Raw genomic sequence first — 18,349 nt, 5'->3', positions numbered from 1 at the left:
TACCAGGAATACCTACTGATACATGTATTGTAAACTGGGAGAATCTATTGCTTTTTCTCACACGTTGAAGTGCTCGTGCCTGTACCTGGGTCAAAGAGGAGTCAGAAATAGGTTCCTGCCTGTTACTGGGCTATCTTGCTTATTGTTGATTCAAATCTTAAAATCAGTATTGCTGAAGATGCATGAGGAAAATACAACCATTTAAGCCTATATTGACCTCTAATACTCCTCAAAGTATTAGAGTTCTAGAATAACTCAAGTAAAAGTATTTAGACTTCTAATACCTCTAAAGTTCTGCTGAGAAGTTTAAAAATAAATTTAAGCATAAAAATCAACAGATAAGTCTATAAGATGGTGTGGGGAAAAAAATCTGATGGACGACCTAACTTTTTTGAGAAACTGTTCTTCCTCATAGTATGGCTCTTTTAACTCGTCTAAGATGATGTGCAGCCCTCATACAAAACTGAATGAATTAAAGAAAATTCCTGTCATTGTAAGTTTTAAAAAAATAATATTTCTCTCAACTTTTTGTTGTAGGATTTAGTTGCAAATGCTTTGCTATGAGAAGTTGACACCTGATATTCAAAATGTGAATTGTTTTGTTTTGCACTGACGTTTCAAATAATTGCGTATTGTTGCCCATTCTATGGGCATAAAGCTTACAAGGCAGAAGGCTTGAAGAAACCAGGGGGCTTGGGCTGTCTGTCCAAGAAAATAGTGCTGCAGGGACAGTAGCCTAGCAGTAAGCAGCCTTGGCAAATTCTAGAAAATTAAAACTATTCAAGAGGCTTTTCTTTTTGTTTGCCCAGTTTTAAGATGATATTCTCAGTGGAGATATCTGGAACCCTGCCCATTTGCATCAACATGAGGCAAAAATTCTGTCATATTATTTAAAAAGAGTTGAATCTGATTGAACAGCAAAGGTACTCCTTGGTACCTGACTTGATAAAATATATTTATTTTTGGTGGCTATGGCTATACTCTGTCTTCCCTTCTTTAGGCAGCCTCTCCGTCCAAAGGGGCAGCAGCCATTTTGGGAATATTGCAACCCATTTTTATGGAGCATGTAAACAAGATGTTTTCTGTCATAAGGAACTCATCTTTTGTTTTCTCTAGGTCATTTGCTACCCTTGCTCAATACTAGATCACTGAAAATACATGATCATGGGGTACGGCAAAACATTACAGCACAGGTTTACTTACACAAGGTTTCTTTGCTGTCTTAAAGACAATCTGTAAAAGAAGATAAAATGCCTCATTATGAATCTATTTAGAGGTGATTTTGCAGATCTCAAAACTACACTTTCCACAATGTATTTTTTTTCTTTATGGGAGGGACAATGTCTTTGAGCAAATACGTTTGTAGGCTTCTCTTAAAGAACAAATAAAAAAATCAACCCCAAAAGGTGGGTGTATCTGTTCAGAAACTTGCTGAGTTTTTCAGGTCTCAGAAGACCACTTCCTGCCAGTACAAGAAGAGAGCTAAACCGATGATTTGCTTATGGGTGAATGAAAATCCTGTGGCTTTAAAGTGCCTTGTGTGCAGAGAGGGGGAGAACAGGGGAAGGCAGGGAGTCGTTGGGCTTTTTTGCCCTGTAAATTAAAATCATGTTATTTATGTACTTGTTTCACCAGCAAGTGACTGCACTTAGTACATCTTTGGGTGTTGGAATAAAATCTTTCTTTAACAAGCCTTGCCTGACCAGAGTATCAAAGCCTGGGTCGAATATAAGGGGGGCTCAGTTCCAAAAGTAAAAATCTACCTGTTCTGTAACCAGGTCTACTCTTCATTTGCTGAGGCCTGAGCTGGATCTTCTACTTCCTTAAGTAGGGACAACATCAAATCCTGAGCTTCAGTTTCCGCCGTGTGCAGATTATGGGGCATTTGTCACTTTTGGGATTTGTGGAGGGCTGGTAGGAAAGACACGGCTACAACTGTACCTCCTGGTTTTAGGAAGCTCCCTCATTTTCTCTCTCTTAAAGGAAGAAGAGTAGAAATCAGCTGGGTGTATGGGTACACCTGGAACCATTCCTTTTCCCATTGCCTCATATAGCATCCTGGTTAAGTTGTGTGTTAGCACTGCCTTTTGGAAGGACTAAACCTGTTTGATAATATGTCCCTATAAACACCAAAGTAAAATATACTGGTCCCAAACAGGGCACTGGTATAGCAATTGTAATCTGAAACAAGACATCAGCCTGAGTGAGTTTGCAAGGTTTTGTGTGTGGGTTTAAAAGAAAGAAAAGTGCTGGGATCCAGGAATGATTAATGGAAGTTAATCCAGAAATGCTGCCACGCAGCATTCCAAGTAAGAAGAGAGGACTGATTCAGCCTGTGCAGTTTGTATGCAAATTGATCTTGCACAGGGAAAGAGATTGTTTTTGACAACTTGACTCTAGCAATGCTGGAAGGCACCTAGAATGGTCCCACTTTCTATTTTCTCCAGTTCCTCATATTCCTTGGGCTGTTGATAATGAAAGGCTCCTGCCCAAACTGAATGTAGCTCATATTGACAGAGACGGCAAATACACATGGTAGCTTTCATATTTCTCTGTGAAATCTTTTGACTTTTTTCATACCTTTTCCACAGGGCAAGCTGTGAAACAACATATAATTTCTGTCACCTGTGTTGAGATTTCAGCAGCAGGATGACAAAAGATGTGCAGGTCTCTAGAAAAACATTCAGAAAATGGTGTTTGAATGATCTTTGGACTTGCTTTAAGCTTCAAAGGAACTGCAACACTTTCTCCTTAACCTCAGTAATTGCTGCTTAAAAAAAAAAAAAAAAAAGCAGATTTTAAAAAGAAATCATGCAATCTAGAAACATACTTTCCATCTGTGTATTGCGGCTGAAATCCAAAATAGGCCAGCTGGTCATAGCACAGCTCACATATTCACAGTATCTGTCCTCTGAATAAGTCATTTCATCATAAACAGTGGAAAGCAAAAAGCGGAGCCTTAGCTTCTCTGGTTTTTTCCCTGTATTTGACACTCGAAGGACTGGCAGATACTAAAAGATTCCTCTCTGATGTTAAATTTGATTTTGTCATTGCATTTTATTTGCTGCTCAAATATGTCTCTTTAAAACTGTGTGATCCAGGATGTGGAGTGGAATGTTTGTTGTGGCAAATGCCTCTCTTCATTGGAGCAGTTTGGTCTGGCAGTGTTCCCAGTTTGCTGTAGATTTAGCAAGTAAGTTGTGCACAATCCCTTGATTTTTGTTCTTGCTTTTTGTGGCACGATCTCTATATCTTGAGGGCTCCTGGAGTTTTACAGTAGTGTCTTTCAATATCTACATTTTATATCTAATCAACAGGGACTGATCCCAGCAGACCAGAAATTCCTCTTTAAGTAAGGGGAAATCTCACCTTTCTTCCCCTCTGTATTATTGATTTTGTTTTGGGGAGCAAACGCTGTGCATAAAAGGCTGCAACTTTCCCTGCTCCTTCCTGGGCTGGAATGTTTTGAACTGTTGATTGTCACTCTGTGCTGAATCCTTTCAGCTAAAAGATAATGTGTCAGGTAGGGGAGGAGGGATGAAAGGTAAAAACCATGGTAATAGCACCCAGGGCTGATGAAGGGGTAAGTTAGCCATTGCAGTCTTTTGAGGTGATCTAAAACAGTTTTGGTCAGGTGCAACAGATATGGAGCCAATGACCAAGTTCCACCTGAAACATAACCAGCGAAGGAAATACGAACGTGACTGAGGAAACTTCTGCAGTTATGAAAGGTACTCAGGCTTTGACTAGCAGTCTGTCACTGTGGGGGCACCAGACGATGTGAATTTAGAAGAAGGTTCTGGCACAGCTTAAGCTCTTCCATCTTCCTCATCTGTAGTATGGGGGACCCTCCCCATCTGTCTTGGTGGCCCTTCACTGAACTTGCTGCAGTTTGTCAAAATCGTTCTTGTACTGTGGAGAATTATGTTGAATGTTCATAAAAACTAGAACAAATGACAGCTGAACTTATGGTTTCGTGCCTTACTATTGTATCTGTTTTTACATTCTTAAAGTATGAACCTGGACAGACTGTGTTTAAAGTGCTTTGTCTACCTGATGGCCAGACTTTTGGATAATTCAATGACAGAAAGCATGAGGCTACAGTCTGTATCTTCAGCAAAGGGATATTAGGTTTGGAGTGGGAACATATGCAAAAGAATGACTACTTTCACAAAAGTAACCAAAACCCTTGCCACATGTACAGTGCAGTTTCCACCCACCATCAGTCGGGCACACCTATATTATACCTCTGTGGCTAAGTAACTACAAGCACAGCCTTACTCTTGACTCTCAGAAGAATACTACTATGCTTTGTAATTGCAGCTGTGTGTTAATATGATGCCTCCTCCTCATTAGCAACAGTATCCACTCTAATTGTGTGGCCTTTTCTGTACTCTTTAAAGGACATCAACTTGTTCCATTTGCTTTTTTTTTTCTTTAATAACAAAACGTCTCCTTTGCTAATTAGTTACAAAGGTGCATTTACTTGGTACAGGTTTACTAGCATTACAGAATTGTTTAGGGAAAAGGGAACGTCTGAAGGTCTCTAGTCCAACACCTCACTAAGAGCAGGACCACTTCCAAAGTTACGGCAGGTTGTTTAGGGCCTTGTCCAGTGGGTATTTAAATATCTCCAAGGATCAAGGTTCTACATCCTCTCTGGACTACCTGATCCAATGTTTGACCCCTCTCATCACGCACATTTTTTCCTTAGACCTAGTTGGAATTTCCCTTGTTGGAACTGGTGTCCGTTGCCTTTTGCCCTATCACTATGCCTCTTCAAAATGAGTCTGTCTTCTCTGTAACCACCCATTATTTATTTATGCTGCAGTTGTTTACAGAGCTGTGTGAGTGGCTGGTGAAGAAAGATAGGTACTCTGAATAGCTGTCAAGTTGAAGTAATTAAAACCAGAACCTGTTGGGCAGAGGCTTCTGCAGGCCAGAAAAGAGGTACAACTGGTCTGAGCAGCTGGACAAAGCATTAATAGTCTTACCTGGGAATACAAGAAGGAAGGTGATATAGGTACCAAAATGCCTCTTTATGACTGCTTGCTCACAATTACAGAAAATTTCCCCTTGTGCCAGTTGTGTGAGAACTGTCCCAGTTGTACCACATAATAGTTTTTCCAAACGTAGACGGTAGCTTGGAAAAACTTGGCTCTTAATGAATCCCGTAGGTCCTACTGGGAGGCTGAAAGGATTCCTTCTCCTTCTGTGTGGTTTTGGGGGGAGTTTTTCGCAGTGAAAATTATCACGGTTTTTCAATCCTGTGAGCTGTGCCTGTCCACAGCATTCGTTCTCAACCCATGGTGGACATAGTGGAATGCATCCTGCTCAGTCCACCTGCGCAGTATGCCCTGTGCTAGTTCTAATATGAAACCTAGAGACAGGTATGAGTCCCTCTTTGCTGGGATTTTGTGGTATAAATTTTCACACAGGGTTGGTACTGATATGGGAAAATGGATCCCTGAAATAAGATGTGAGGTTTCAGTCTCTTTGGAATGCAAGTGGAACAGAGGTTCTCTGTGCATTCTCCCACATCTCTGGTCTCTCTCTGTGGCCTGGCACACACTGTATGTTCATTCCTTTCTTACCTTCACAGCAAGATACGTGCTACGTGCACCTCCTAGGTTCATATTTACTTGGACAGTATTATATACCATAGATTCTGCTTCCTATCCCAGAAATTGTTTATTCAAATCTGGTTGTGTGCAAGTGGCTCAGGCACAAACAATTGTTGCCATTCAAGCAGGATTAGGTGTGGTTTATATCCTTCCAGATCTGTTTATTTGTGTTGTGGTTCCGTCCTTAGAGATGCCTCATTGTTGAGGTCTGTGCTTAATTCTTTACTTACTCATGTACTTAGCTTTACTCAGTTAAGTAATACTGCTGAAGTTTAGCATGAGTCTGTTAGATTGAGGTCTGCCTCTGTGTTAACTTATTGTAATGAAAATGTAAAATAACCAGAGCAAACCCCTAGTCTGACTACATATAAAATCAAATATGCCCTCAAGTAATTGGATCTGTAGGATAGAAAGCAAAACATTGCAAACGGTACTGGTTTGCAATAATTCATAATCCTTTAAGCATATAAATCCACCAGACAGCTTAGAAGTGCAATTTCTGCCACCAGCTATGTTGAAAATGCACTTGCATACTTAGTACTAAACTATGGCATCAAGCAACAAGCTGTGCTCTAGGGATAGTGTAGAGCCCCTATCACTCCTGCGCCAGTTCTGGGAGTTGTCATGTCTTAGGGAGGCACAGCGCCTCCAGAGCTGCTCTTGCATCACTATTAATTAGGGCTCAGTTCGCACTCCTTTCCACATCTTGTCAGCTTCAGTGGCTGGTGTGCAGGAGGAGATAGTCTCGTCCCCTTAGTGTATGCCACAAGAACCGCTACCGTGGGTCAGATCGAAGGTCCAGCCAGCCCAACACGCGTTTTCTGACAGTGGCCTGCAGCAGATGTTTAGAGAAAGAGAAGCAGAACAAGGCAATTACAGAGAGATACTTCTCAGTGGTTTGCCGGGAAACCAGGAATGTGGAAGCTTCTTGAGCCAGATATTGTCTCTGCGCTTTAGCATATGATAGCTGTATAGGCTGCCAGGGAACTTGTTTTAATCTCCCTTTGAATTATTTTTGCTCTTCCTGACTCCCCAATATCCAATGGCAATACATTCCATAATGATTCGCCGATGTGTGAAAAAGTGATTTCTTTTGCTGTCTTTAAATCTACCACCTGCTAACTTCAGTATTTTCCCTTTCTGGTCACCCTCCCATTCTTGCCCCATGAGAAAAAAAATACTCAACCCCAGTGGGCAGCAACACCCTTAGTTGGAAAGAGTCCCTTTCTGTCCACTGCTTGCACAAAGGAGTACAAGCGGGAAAAAGGATATTTTGTGCCCAGGTATTGCACAAATGCATGACAAAGAAAGGGATAGAACCCGGCAGTCACCCTCAACAATTACCTTGCATTTAGGAGTGGAGAAGGCTGCGTAGCTTCCGGCCACCGGCGATGGCAAGGATCGGGGCAGAGATCCCTTTCTGTACCAAGAACAGCAAACACCTTTTAGTGAAAGCAAAGCATGTTTGTAACACGCTAGTTCTAAAGAAGAATGTGGAGGGGATGTTTTCCCTTTAAGAAATATCCGTTCCAGTTAATTGAAACATCTGTGTAAAATTCATTACATTGTTTTCTTTCAAAAAGAAATGACAGTTCAGTTCAAAGCTTTTGAATTATACTTAGATTTTTCTTTAGAGGAATGTTTTGTTTCATTTCAAAGTTAAGTTTACTGGCATTTAATTTTAAAGGAAACAAAGAAAACGAAGAAAAATGCAGTGAAAGCAAGAAAGCCTGCATTCCCTTCCATTGTGAGCCACTTCTGATAAAAAATGTTCCTCATCAAAATAACAAGTCCCCTCCACCTTCTCTAATATGAAGGATTAGACCTGTTAAAAAAGTGCTAGCGACTTTGTCTTTAAAATCGTCTTTGGCAGGCTGCCTGTGCTACGCAGACCAGACCTGGTGGCTGATAATTATGATCAAAGTTACATTTTACTATATTTACATCTTTTAAATTAAATTGCAAGAGAACCAGAGAAGGATATTTACAAAATTGCATTTCATTCTTTCCTCCATCTATGTTTTATTTGGTCAGAGTTTTCCACGCAGGAACCAGGATTTTTAACCTATCAGCTCTAACAGTTGTAAACTGAATGACAAGCAGAATTTAACATATTAACTTTAGCATTTTTTTAGTATCTCAGCTATAGAAAATCCCCCATTGGCCCAGCTGACATTGAAATCAAAATAGATTTCTCTATTATTTTCTATAGGAGACCAAAATGCAAGCTGATTCTGAAAGAGTGACTGAACAACAGTTCCTGTCTCCCCACAGTGTGAAAAAAGATACTACAAAAATTAATGTCTTCAGTGACATTTCTCCCTCTTATTTATTTATTTAGTTCCAGGACAGGCACAGTGAAGTAAAATAGGTGTTAGTACTGCTAGCAGACTAATGGAGGCTTTGCAGGTGCAGGAAATAGATTCTGAGAAGCAATGACTGAATATTCTTGATAACGACCTTTCTAGCAATCGATCAGTATTTATTTTAGGAAATGTCTGAAATATATGTAATATCAATAAACTGCAAAGATGTGTTCTCCTGTAAGTCAGCGTGATTGCCAAAAGACTGCTGCTACGTAAATGAAAATCTGCTAATTGTTTAGTGTTGCCAAATGTTTAACTGGCCTCTGAAACTTGGCGTACACAATGAAAATTAGTTACCAAACGGATAAAACAATAGCAATTACCCAGGAAATGTGATCTTGTTCTCTTAAGTTGTGTGCTGAGATGGAGTGCTGTGCTGCCTTTACCTCATGCTGGGTGAGTTGGGTGCGCGGTGACGTGCCCAGTCCACAAAGGTAGCTCTGAGAGGCGCAGAGACCTGGGCAGCTCGCGACGGCAGATGCAGTTTGGCTCCGTGGCTCTGGGCTTGGTGGAGAAGCATACAGCAGAAGGTGCAGCAGCAGTAACAGCACCGTGTTTTTCATGATGAGAGGCCTCTGGTGTACAAATCTCAGCTGGAGGGTAGGGTGTGACTGGGAGAAATTTCTAGGGACGCTTGTGTCCGTCATAATGTCTTGGTCTTTGAAAGTATCAGTCTTTGATGGCTCCTGAAGGAGTGTAGATTCTGAACTCAGGTGCTGTGGTTAACTGCCTGGTGTTAGACAGGGTAATTCTGGGTCAAAGACACGAGAGTGGGTCTACCTGTTGCCCTCTGGCTCCAGCCAGTCCCACCTGGCCTTACATGTGAGATTCCCTTTTGGTTCTCCTAGCATTTTAGCTCATAATTCATTTTATTCTCAAGAAATGATGCAACAGCAATGCCCGTTGCTTTCCACTGGCTAAACAGAGAACTTGGATGACTTGTTCAGGTGTACGTGTCTGCAATGTAAAAATATCTGAAAGTTAGATGAGATCGGGGGCCTATTTACAGTCTCTATGGATTGTGACCACTATGAACTTCTGAATACACACTCACACCATTCTGGCTGCGTGTCAAAGATTTTCTAACGGGAAAAGTATTCATGCTTGGTTTCTTTGATCCAGCTGTGGAAAGCTCAGTGCAGGAACCAAGCCTGGCAGCAGCAAAAGGAAGGTTAGACTTACAATATCGCTTCCACTTGGCTGCATCTGACCTTCCAGAGGTCACTCTTTCCCTATACCTATGTATTATATAGGTATTCTATGTAATACCTGTATTATGTTGCTAATAAAATTATTACAACTCCAAGGTCCCTTCCACAGAAATGAAACAGAAGCAGAGATGATGACAAGCAACACCAGCCTCCACTGTTTGCACAGGTTTTGTTCTCAAAGGCCAGAAAAGAAGTGTGAGGCTGGAGGGCCTTGCTAGGACTCATTCCCTACATCATCCACTGTCACCTTTCTGTGCAGTATTATCCCATAATATGCTGCATAGCCAGAGTCACAGTAGTTTTTGATAAGTGACCATTGGAGTGACTGCTGAATATGCAATTTCCATATTGCAATTACTATCCAAATGTGTAGTTAAAATCTATTATATTATATATAATATATATTAACATTACATATATTATATATAATATATATATAATTTTTTTATTATAAAATCCCTCCTTATCTTCAGCGCAATCCTCCACAGGATGAAGTATCTTCTCAAGCTGTTGACACACTTTGAAGAAGAAAAATATACCATTGCTTCCCATGCCAAAATATGTTCATTACCATCTCTGAAGCATGAATGAAATCGCCTAACCTTCCAAATCATTAAGCTGCTCCCTAACTTTTCTAATCACTGGTTTTTATGTGATTAAAAACAGATACCATGCATCTGATAAGACATGTTTGCATGTGACACACGGAGCTGTTGGACCTTGTGGCTGAGGGTACGGTGCTGCTTGTTGGTACGTAGCAGTGTTCAGCTGGGAGATGTTTCATGCTGATCCCGAGCAGCAACTTCCTCCAGAGCAGTGGAATTCCAACTGGATGATTTTAAATGCAATTTATCTGCTCACAGTGTATGTACAAAACTATCCCCAAGGTCTTTCCGAACTGCCCTGTGGTTATGCCCCAAAATACATTTCATGCCCCACGTGTAATTCAAATATGCCCGAAAGGACTCAGAGACCAAGAAGTGAGTTCTGATTGAAATAATTCCTCGGGGGAATGTTTGTTGCTAAGAAGTGGCTGAATACCATAGAGATTAATAATCCCAGTACAAAATATTTTTCCATGCTCTTTCATTCCGCTCATTTATTTAGAACATATGCCAGGGAGCATTAATGTTTAAAAAAGCCTCCGCCCCCAATTCGTGTACAATGTTCTAGTTAGAAGGGCCCAAGGTTATACTAAGTGTACTCTTCTGATTCTGCAGTTAGGTACATTTACACTGACCTTCCCTTCGTTCTTCCCCCAAGTATCCTCTCTCTTTCCCAAATGCCCTTAACAGAAGCAAGATGGACCTTACAACACTTAAGCTTTTGTTCTTGACTCCCTTTATAGTCTGGGAAGAGGGAGAAGGGGGTTTCTGTGGTATAATTTACCTGGATTATTTTACATAGCTGCATTAGGATGAAATGAATCGACACTAGAAATGCCTCTTTTGCTTTGAAGTCTAGGTGGCTGGCACAGGTATGGATGTGTGAAGCTAGGAAGGGTGAGTGTTGTTCAGATGGTTCGCGACTGCTCGTTTTGGGGGGTAGGAGCCAGCATGTCTATGGCGTTACTGTGGTGTTCCACTGCTAACGCAAAGTGATAGTCCAGGAGACGGGGACAGTATCCCATGTTCTGGGTGTCTCAGCTGACACCGGTACTGAAAGGCACTGTGTTTCAAGAGACCAGTGCGGTGCCCTACTTCGACTACAGTTTCTACACAGCTCCCCCTGCCCCTTCCTTGGCTCAGTGAAAGGCAAACAGGACTGCAGTTCTGCTTGTGCATTAAAAAAAAACACACTGCGGACTATACCAATCCTGCAACAAAACAAAGCAAACTTTTCTGACTCACTGCTATTTCCACTGCTCCTTTGAATATACACAACTACAGCTAGAACAACTGTATAATTTGACCCTTTTTGAAAACGAAAGGAAGGAAAAACTGAGACATGGTCTCACTGAAACATGGAAATTCCGAGTAAAATGAGACGCTTTGTGCAACTGTGTGGAGAAAGCAGCTCTTAAAATTACAATGACAATCCCTGAGTCAGATCCAGCACTTGGGTGATTGTTTTAATTAGGACTGACATATATTTGTTTCTAGATGTTTCAGCAAGTAGGGAAGAAGGGAGATCTTGGCAGAAAGTGTATGTATCAGGAGGCACCTGATGCTATTGAGCCTGAAGCAAACCTCCCCCAAACTCTTCAGGATGTCATTGAAATACACAGATGTAATTATTTGAAGTTCCTTAAGGAATTGATGTCGCAGTAATTAGACAACTCATTACATCAAGAAATAAGGAAATAAGACTGACAGAGATAAAAATGAACACACTGATAATTTAGCAATATGTGAACAAACAGGATTATAAGAACCGGCTTTCTGAGAGGAGAAAGATCTAGGAGAGAACCAGCAGAACCAGGATCTCTTTTGTTAGTCTGTCCAATAAAGAAAATAAGGTCAAAATAGCTGCAAAATAGCCACTGTTGCTGCCTAGCCCACCCTTTCATTCAGCAGCTTCCTCCCCAGGCCTCCGTCCTCTCCAGCCTCTTGTCAAACCCTGTTCAATGGTAACTTGTCCCAAATGAAGGGTAACACGTGTGAGACCTCTAGAACCAGACTTTGGCATGTCTTCCCAGCCAAGTCAACAGAGTATTTCCCATGACTTCAGCTATCTTTGAACCAGCGCTTCAAGTCACTCCCGCTGACACTCTGCCTCGAATGAAGGTGCCCACGGAGTGTGCTTATTCTAATGTGGAACTGACTCTCGCTTCAGTTACTTTTTTGAGCTCTGCGTATACTGCTTGCTGGAACTTCTAGTGTACCATTTCAGACTTTCCCTCCAAAAATTGTCCTGGTTAAAATTCCAATATTCATTCTAACATCTGCTATAAGTCAATTATTAAACAAATCTTTTCCTCAGGGAGACCTTGGTGGTACTAATATAAGAGACAGAGAGGTATTGTTTACATGTCAGTAAGTATTTTGAAAGTTATGGTGAGGCTAAACTTTAAGGCACAGTGTTCTTATTATAGCAGGAAACTCTAACCATGTATACAGTGCGTCCAGATAGGCCTTTTTTTTATAGACACACATGATGTGCTGCTGAACAAAAGTTTTGAACAATAAAAATAAATTACCAGCACGTGCTACCTGTTTGCTGTTTCTCTGCCCCTTAAGAGAAGAAACCATCTAAGTGAACTAATTGTGGTGTTCCTCTCAGGGCTATCTTTGCCTACTTTATTGATCCTCTGTGCAACTTATTTGAATTATCTTCAGATTCACTCTTACAATACAATCCTCAGCTGCCTTTTTGAGTTTCCTACTGCATGGCAATACTCTTCATCTCTGCCCTTTCTGATCATAGCTTCTTCACTTTTTCTGTCCTTTGCCCGTGAAGAGTTGTCACCAGTTTTGCTGAGGACTCTTGGGTCACTCTTCAGCTCTGCGGGGAGAGAAGATGCTAACAGGGCCTGGATGGTTCAGAAGCAGAGAGCTGCAGAGGGGTTTTGTGACCAGTCACTAACCCAAAGCCATACTTACTTGGTCAAAAGTGATCAGAAGTAATTTCTGACATCTTCCTGGGAGCCATACATAAATGGAAACAAAAGCTAGCAAAGTTGGTTTTGGTTATGTTTTCTGGGCTTTGGTTGGTGGTGGTTTGTTTTGGTTGCGGGGTATTTTTCTTTTTCTTAATAGAGCGTGTTCTTTGAAAGCTCTCTTGGAAATTTTTTAACAAACCACTGCTTCCCCCCCAAAGTGCCGTAATTGTAGGGAGGGGTGAGAATTTGTTGTACTGATGTTCTTTTACTGCCTTTTGCTTTTCCCTACGTGAGTCAGGTTCCGGTTTTCAGCAGTAAAATTGAAAAAAAACCCCACAACCCCAATCCTAAGTACAGAGATAGAAAACTGTTTGGGAAACGAGTTCCATCCCAAAGGACAGTAGTGACCAAGCTGTCCTGAGCAGCAGCTGAACATGGCTCACCTCAAGGTGAGATGAGGTGCTGCCTGTTCTTCATGGCCTTCATGGTGTCGTGTCGCTGCTCCTGTGCCTGACACAGGGCAGAGGTGAGAAACACACACCAGAGGTGTCAGAGGCAGCAAAAACTCCATGGGAACCCTTTGGAAAAAGAAACTCTAATCACCAGCTTGGTGAGGACCCATCGCCGTTCAGCAGCTGCAGTTTTCTGAGCGGGATTTCAGGCTGAACCGGCCCCCGTGCTCGGACCCGAGCTCTCCCTCGGAGGTGCCCTTGGGAGGGAGCGTGAAGGAGTTTGCACAGCTGCTGCCCGGCCTGTGAAGGCCTGACCCAGCAGCCAGAAAACTGGTCAATTAGAGGCTTGTCGTTGACTCCAATGGGCTGCAAATGAGCTCCAGAGTGAATAAAGGGTTTCAGTTCCTGGAGCTGCTCATCTGGCACCTTTCACCAGAAAGGGGCCAATTTTACAGTTTTAAGTAAATAAAGTTTAAAGTAAACAAAGCTGTTTTTCACCAAAACTCTGGATTCTTTGTATGTGAAGAAGTGGAAGTTGCTATTGCCTCAGAGGAAAACTGACAGCTAAAAGGAGCAAAAGAAGAGGCTTGTGAATGAAAAAAGCCATATGACACATTGCAACTCCCCTAAATCATGCGAGGCAGCCTCCTGCAGCAATACCTGAGCTAACTCCAAATCTGAGAAGCATTAAAGCCCTGTCAGCATGGCACTCTGCCTGAGCCACATAGCCCGTACCTAATGTAGCTACGCCGCTTCTAGGACACAAGCTAGTATCTGTACAGTACTCTACTGTGCTGGTGCGACCAGCCCTTGCTCCTTAATGCCCTACAGATACCTCACAACATGTCTTGGTGCATGCTAGTACGCATACCTTTCCCAATTTGCTGCTGTACTTTAAAATTTAAATCCGTGTAAAACCCATATACAGGCACTAGACTCTCTGGAGAATTCAGCAAACAGGCGTTTGAGCAGCTAAACTGGTGGGTTTTTTTCTTTCTTTTGTACTGAAGAGAGACGGTGCGCTAAATCAGCCTAAATTCACCTTTGGGTTACAGTCACACCAAATACACAGCCTAGTCTGAAGACCCATATTCCTGCACTTGTACTGTACAGAGTAGAAAGACACGATATCTGGATTTCTTTGGGACATTTCTGACATTCCCGTTGTGATTCCATCATAAGAAAGGTGCAAAAAGGAGCTATAATTAACCATTCGGAAGGATGCGATGTTTTCACAAGGAGATAACAATTTCCCCTTGTTCGTGTTACAGTACGTTAAGTATTTAGTAAATAGTCTGGAAGGAGGCTCCTTTCAAGATTTTCATTACTTAACATCTACTGTTTTAAGGACTATTCCTAAATTGTTGTAATAGTGCAAGCTAAAGGGATTTCAGATATAGCAAATTTCTTTTTTTCCCAGATATAGCAAATTTCTTTTTTTCCGTTTCCTTCCCCTCACCCCATTCATTCTCCCTTTTCTGGCCAGAAAACCTCAAACCCCAGAATCCCTCCAAAAACACAACTCCGGTAATAATCAGAATGTCGAATTTCTGACAAATGCCATCTGCTGATTTCTTTTTTTCTCCCCCCAAAAGACAAGATTTTGGACACAGCTAGTAAGTACTTTAGCTTCTTCTACTTTGTGATACCAAAATAATCACCATGGCAACTCTTTAAGGGCAGTCTTCCAAACAGATTTATTGTGAATGCAAGAACTCAACAGCACTCTCTAGCAAGAAACAAGCCGGCATCTATTGCAGGTTATTTTGCTACAATGCGTGCACGATGACTAACAGACATAGGCATGTCTGTCTGAACTTTTTCAGTTATCCCTAATAGTTTAACTTGCCATATTTATAGGTGGTGGAGGATGCAAGGGGGGGAGGGAGGGAGGGAGGGAGAAACAATGAGCATTAAGCTTACACAGCTTATGTTGTAATTGCCTTTCCTGAACACATTTTGTGCGGCCCCTGATGGCTGTAAGACAAGAATACCAGAGAAACAGCACAAATACTGGAACAATGATGCACTAGACTAGAAGGAGGTTGAATTTCTTTCGAGATAACTAATGAAGCTTTTGGCGTATCGGTTTTCTCTTTTCCTTCCTTTCTTATTTCTTCTTGGCAAAACAATGAAAGTAAAGGGGATTGCCAAAACTATTCTTTGCCATACTGGATAATGGGGGGGGCGGGGAGAAAAAAGGTTTATTTTGCATGGCTGTGAGGAAGGTAGGCCAGGACAAATGCTAAATCATTAATCCTGAACAGTCATGCTAGTATTTTCCAGGTAGCTCCTTTTTGGCTCAGGTGTTGGTTGGAGTTAGAAAATATAATTTGTACAGAAACCAGAATTTTGGAAACCAGCCAACATTGCTGTGTTATGTAGTTGTGTAAGAGGTTATATATGGTTCTTGCTTTGCATTTGGCAAATGGTTCTCACTTAAACATTCATTTAGCAAGATTACTTAAGTGAACCATATAAGGCTATTCCTTGGAGCTGCAAAATTAACTTGTTACAGTGATGCACTATGCCAAAAGCTAATTTAGGCACTACTTAGGAATTTATAGCATTTATTTACCATGCCATTCGAATAAGGCAACTTTGCTGACAACTCTTAGCTGGTCACAACTTTTATATCATGCTGCATCTCATCTAACACTCTCAAACATTTATTTTTCTGTTATGCGCTGTCGCCCCATTCTTCTCAATGCAAAGTAAGAAGATAAGAAACCCCGTACCGAAGCAGAGGCACGCCGAACCCTGTGAAAAGGGTCCTATTCTGTGTGAATGAGGGGAGGAATTGGAGTTTTGGGGAGTTTTGCTGTAACTGAATTGAGCGTCGAAAGAAACACAGAGGATCTTTCCCACCCCCACCTCTGATTTGAGAAGATCAGAGGCACAGAACAGGGAGGACTGTTTCTCTCCTCTCTGTCAATTCAACTAAAAGGGAATGTTAAAAATATTGCAGGATCTCCTGCCTGCAGTGTCACGCTTGGAGATAACATCCTGAGGACGTCACTTAATGTGTACCTGCCTTCCACAGCAGGTACTCCTCCTCGGGTGTAAAACATCCCACAGGTTTTGTTTGTGGGCTTTCCAGCCTCAACTACGTTTCAAAGAGTTTATGGAGCGAAACAGGAGGTAGAGCAGGCATACTGATTCAGTGAAGCAAGTTCTGCAATCCCCGGAAACTCGTGAGATTTCCTTGGATGTAGGGAGTGCACAGAGGCAGGGGAAAGCACTGATGCCGCTTGCTTTTCGGTCAATTCAAGAGTTGGCTCACCGGCTTGTGCTCAGTCAAATGAGTGCCCGCAAATCCAGGAGAGCTCCCTCCAGCCAGGTTACTGTACTCCTTATTTGTCTCAGGGTGACTGAGATCAAAATCTGACCTGTCGTCTCTTTTTACATCTCAATTTCACATCTCATTTTCTGTGCAACCATCCTTTGTGCAGAAAGCTCCCTGTGTTGCTTTTTGGGTGCTAGTTTCAGTTTTCTCCTCATTCCCGGCTCTTTTTTTTTCTCTTTAGCACTGCTACAATTTGAAAGCGCTCCTTCCTTTGTCCATTTTTTAAACAACAAGAAAAATAACAAGGGGAAAAGTTAATTTATGTCTCATTGTAGATACTAATTGCAGAATGCGTCGTCTTTCTTTTCTCCCTTTTCTCCCCTTCGCTGACGCACATGCTCTATAATAAGCTCTGTTACTTGGAGCCTGTAAGCCTCTATAGTAAGCTGAAACTGCTACTATATTTACTCACTTTCCACATTTAGACAAAGGCTATTTTTAACCGGAGTTCTATTTGCGGGGGCTGCCAACGTCACTTAATGTTCACATGCATCTTGGGCATCATATGCTTGTTATTTTTATTTACTGTGCCTGTGCCAGGTCTGCTTTTTTATGGGAAGAAAGAATGAGAATGCGTCTTCAGGCCAGTTCTTGAAAGCTCTTTTGTACAACAGCAGATACACAGATAAGCAAAGAAAAAGCAACTCAGCGGTAGATTTGGCAAACCTGCTTTTTAATGGCTGGCATATTGTATCTCGTGCTCTAGTCGCAAAGCTGTGTTCTTAGTCCCGCTGCATTTGTTAAAGGTGAAGATGTTTCAGAGGTACGTTAATTATTCTGGTGTCTCCTGGAGGAGCCATGAGTTCTTGTTGTGTGATGAGGAGCACAGAGATCAGGAAATTATTATGATTTCAGGACCGCTACCAGGTAGTTAAAATAGACGATCTGTAAATAATCAGCGCTTTTCTGATCCTTCTTGTTAATAGGTGCACGCTTTGGAACTCGAACGCAACAGATGTTATTTTCGGATAATTAGTTCGGTTTTTCAATGTAAGAGTCCCCTGAAAATGCTGGAGAGCACTGTGCTGCAGCCATAAATCAAGCCTGTAAGTTGCAGTCCTTACATAGCGTTTTCTGTATGGGTTTCCCTGCATTGCTCTAGTGACCTCAACTCGACCTAAGGGAATTGCCCTTTATAGAGGTTAGAAACACTTCATTCAGCGTGCTGACTCAGGACGCCTGATTCATTCGAATCATATGCCCAGGATTTCGAGATACCCACATGCTTTTGTAGGGAATAGGTTATTCTCTGCACACATAGCAACATCTTTATTTGCACCGAAGAACAAATTCCTAGAAAGGAGTGAAGTTAGGGAGCAATCTTTTAATGCTTTGCTGTCTGCATGCTTAACTGGGAAGTTTTATCAGGAAGCTAAGTTAGGGAGTAAAGCTGAAATGGAACCTCACAGAAGTAGGTTTTGTTTAAGTTTGAAATGGTTTGGAAAGCTTACAGAGGTTTTTTTTTAATCTCTCTCTGTACTTCCTACTCTTGTGCTAATTCCCTTTTCAGACTGATTTCAACACGAGAGAGACTGAATAAGCTTCACACCAGTCAAAATTTCTATATGCTGATCACAACAGAATCAATTCTTTTACATTTTCCTGTTACTAATTTTTCCAGTGCTGTTTCTTTCTCCACTACAGTGAATGCCTTAATTTTCTTAAAAAAACACTTCTGGTCATCTGTGAAGTGAGGTCTAGGTTTTAAAATCAAACCTGACGTTTTCGTGTTTGTGCTTTCAACGCTGGGCAGCGAAATCCCCACTAAGTCGTGGCCAGGTGTTGAGAGAGCCAGTGAGAGCTGCACAT

This window comes from Rissa tridactyla, chromosome 2, assembly GCF_028500815.1.
Source record: "Rissa tridactyla isolate bRisTri1 chromosome 2, bRisTri1.patW.cur.20221130, whole genome shotgun sequence".
Classification (NCBI taxonomy): domain Eukaryota; kingdom Metazoa; phylum Chordata; class Aves; order Charadriiformes; family Laridae; genus Rissa; species Rissa tridactyla.
Note: the sequence above shows the minus strand (reverse complement) of the source record.